The sequence below is a fragment of the Cynara cardunculus genome (assembly GCF_001531365.2).
Source record: "Cynara cardunculus var. scolymus isolate 2C chromosome LG 2, CcrdV1, whole genome shotgun sequence".
NCBI lineage: Eukaryota > Viridiplantae > Streptophyta > Magnoliopsida > Asterales > Asteraceae > Cynara > Cynara cardunculus.
Genome location: NC_037529.1, coordinates 39,685,054 through 39,689,114, shown reverse-complemented (window position 1 = coordinate 39,689,114; position 4,061 = coordinate 39,685,054).

The following is a 4,061-nucleotide window of genomic DNA, read 5'->3' as shown; positions in this document are numbered from 1 at the left end:
ATTGTGGGGTTTAACAATCTCCCCCTAAGTAATGAAATAACATAGTCTAGTCTAGACACACTTGTGAAGAACATAAACTAATCTAGTAGAAAAACATCAAATTCCAAATTTTCATTGGATGATGAAATTTCTTACAATACTTGAATTAAAATACATCAAGGCAAAACTAACAAAAACTTTTAACTCATCACGAGCTACCTAAGTATATTTCTCTGAAGCACAGGAGTAGTCTTCGATATGCGATGACTGTTGATATCTCGTGAATGAGCTGACTCCCTACTTTCCTCGGTACATGGTTTCTGCCCAGTCTTTCTCTAATAAGTTTCTGAAACCATTCAAGTGTATCTGTTGAATACTTGAAGGCTTCAGCCAGTCTGAAGAATTTTTTAACCCGAACTCATTCTTGTAAACAAGTCCAAGTTCGGGTTGAGTCAGAACTGAGGCAGATCGTTTCTCCTGCAGGCCCTGGAAGTCTTCGTTTGGAGGAGCGCAGGATAGTCTTTCAATGCCTAGCCTAAAAGCAATTTCAAAATCACTTTTGGCTCTGTGTTTCACCAGGGATTCCATCGTCTTCACTATTGCTTGGTTTGCCATTCCAAATCTTATGTCGTGATCCTGCCTTTGAGCTGTGTAAGCATATAACTCAATCAAGTCGTATGGGTTGAGATTGATGAGGTCGTTTTCGTTGAGCACGTTAACTAACCCACAGGCTCTCTCCATGGTGAAATCGATGTATCAGATAGCTCGGTTGGCAAATGTATTTACTTTCAAGTCTATGACTCTCCTTATTCCATCATTCGAAAAGACAGCCTGGGGTGCTTGTGTGGTATGTCTGATGAATCAATGGTGTAAGAGGTTCATAGACTCAGGCGATAGGATTGGAGGATTGGTTGACAAACTCTTATCGTGATCTTGATACATATATTGATAGATATTTTCCATCATGACTGGTTCCCTGGGCGGCAGTTGAGGACGTCTCCTCATCGACTCCATGCTCTGTATGATTTTATCTAACAGGCCTTGTGGAGGTTGCCTTGAAGAAGAAGGAGTATCTGCATGCACCACAGGTTGATAGGTTAAGGGTTGTGTTTTGGTTTGGGTTTCTGTATGGGTATAGGGTATGTTTTCTTTGGATGGTTCAATCTCATGGGCTTGGGTGGTTTCTGGTGCATGGGTTTCTGTAGGGGTTTGTGGTTGTTGAGGCGATGGTTGGTTTGTTATAGGTTCTGGTTGTGTGGAAAGGATGAAGGGTTGAGTTGTGCGAGGTGTTGGTGAAGGGGTTAAAGGTAAGTTTATTGTGGGTGAGGGAGTGAAGGTTTGGTTTGTTTCTGTTGGTGGTGTGGTTGGCTCTTCATCGGTTGATGAACTCAACATGATGGGGTTTGGTGTTGTGGCTAAGGGAACTTGTATATTTTGTACATCATCAGAGGGCAAAGCCTCTGGTTCCCTTGCTTGGGTTTGTTCGGTTGAGGGTGGTTGTTGTTGTGGTGATGGTTGTTATGGTGGTGATGGTTGCTGTGGTGCAGCAGATTCTGTGTGTTGTGTAGCCGCCACCTCTTTCTCCCCCACATGAGGTCCAAGACCTTGATCATCGAGGTTTGGATCATCATGTCTTCTTCGTTTTAGAGGCCGGCTTGACGAGCAGGAGGCTCTCGATCTGTTCTTCTTCTTCCACAATCGAATGTGGAAGCCGAGAGCACACACCCGATCCTTGTTGCGTTTTTGTTCCATGGTGCGAAGGAGAGTGTTTGTTCGTTCTTGCTGTTGTTGTAGACTCTTCCTCAGCGTTGTGGTAGGTTCAACAGATCGGGCGGCAAAATTTGCATTGATCTCATTGAAGGATGAGATGAGTGCCTTGGACAGAGCCCAAAGATTGGTTCTGGTGGCAAAGTCTGTGTTTGTAGATGGTGGAGGTGGCACAGAGGGTGTAGCGGATGTTGGAGGATGGGGAAGGTTTGCAAGGAGAGTCCTCACCTCTGTAGTGAAGGATGAGAAGGCTGTATCAAAGGATGGGCCTGTAGAGGGAGGTGGGGTTGACTTGGTTGTGGGATTTGGGCAAGTATGGTGGCGGGTAGTTGGGTGAGGGTGGTTTATAAGGTGGCTATTTGAGTGGTGAGGGCTGTGAGAGTTTCATCGAGTGATGAAGTGGATGGTGGTTGAGGTTGAGGGATTTGGGAGATGATGAAGGTGGGTATTTGATGAAGGTGGCAAAAAATGGTTTGTAGTTGGGTAATGATGTAGGTGAGGTTTTCATCGGCCTCAGTTGCCTAAGCCGTGAGGGTTGCGATGGATTGGATAAGGACTTGGTTTCTTTGGGTGGCTAGGGAGGATGTGGTATTGTGCTGTTGGGTGACGGTTTGTTCGAGCATTTGTAGGCGGGTTGTGTTGGCTTGGGTTTGGGTTTCTATTTGGGTGAGATGGTGTTGGAAGATTGCAAGGGATTGGTGGAGGTCTGAGGTATCGGTGGAGGGTTGGTTGTCCACTATCCCTTGTATGAGGAGTTTAAGGTCATCCAAGGACAGCGTCACTGTATCAATATAGGCTTGGAACTCTGCCTTTGTGACCAGATCGGCTTGTGGGGTAACCCCTGCAGCAACGGATGCTACAGGTTGTGCCTCTGTTCCTGAGGCGCCTTCTTGGCCTTGTGCGAATGTGGGCCTCGAAGGACTTCCATCATGTCCTTGATAGCCCTGGAGAGAGGAGCTATCTCGTGATGTTGCTACTTCAACTTCCTCTTCCTCGATTTCAGAGGCCGAGTAAGTGAAGCGAATGTGTGTCCCGTTCGATAGATCAAATATCGAAGGGAGAGGTGCATGAAGGAAAGATCATTTGAACGATCTATTGGTTCAACGTCAGAAGCAACACATGCTTCTGTGTGTGTGAAGGGATRTGGCGAGCCCTGAGGCGAAGGGGCTCTTATTTCTTCATCACCTCTTTGTTGAGAGAGGGTGATGGTAAACGTGGTTCCTTGGCTTGTTCATCTCCAGAGGCCCGAAGAATGGCCTCTGGATGGCTGGCTGGGGTTGGGGTTGGACTGGGTCGTCCTGTTTCAATACCCCTTTGGCTTTGATCGCCAGGGGTAGTGGATGTGGTTGCCCTTTGGGAAGTGAGTTGAGGAATTATATGAGTAAGGCCGGGGGAAGCACGAGTAGCATCATCATCATCGTCATCATCATCATCATCATCATTATCTTCATCATCCAATGAAGATGACGCTTGTGCTCCCTTGCTTGGAGGGGGGGACGGCTCTAAATGCTTCAGGGTAGCTGCCCTTGGTTCTTGGGACAGCATGGAGTGTTCATAGGTCTGGCGTATCTCATTTGTCGATGGTATGACAGTGAGCATAGCCCGGGATAGCGGTCGATTGATGGTGTAGCCCTCCTTCGAGAGGGTTGGTCTGTGTCCGTGTATCTTGTAGACCGGGGTGAAAGGCTCTRTAGCAGGTAGACCGTGTTTCACCATCGCATCCCCAATGAAGAGGGCGAGGAAGCGGAGAAAGAGAACTGCAGAGAGGGGCTTTCCTGCGGCTTGAAGTTTGCATTTTTTGATCACGGCCGCATGAATCTCGTTGTCGATGTGGAAGGCGTAGTCGAGATTTTGGTTGAAGAATAGCCCATACATGATTGTCATTATGTTGAGGTTCCCTTGGTCTAGGGACCCTAGCTTGCACGTAAGGGATCAGTTTAGTATGAAGAAGAACAAGTTCCATATTGGCGGGAAGAATTGTCTTTTGAAGTCCGAGACATTGCTTAGGTCATGGTTGTAATCTAGCATCGTTATGAACCGGAGGATATCGTCGGAAGTTGGTGGTTCATCGTATTGTTCAATCCCGAGTTCCTTTCTTGTGGGAATGCATAACACCTTAAAAACTTTGGCTCGCGATATCTTTAGTGAGCATATCATATCATTTGGGGCGTCCATATCCCCCATTATACCGTGACTGGCTGGATGAAATTCGCAGATTTGCCAGTATTGTTGCACGTATTTTAATGGTACGCCAGGGTTCACTAGTGTGAGGGCAGGGAGGAGGATGCAGTTCTTGAAGAACTCTATGATTATTG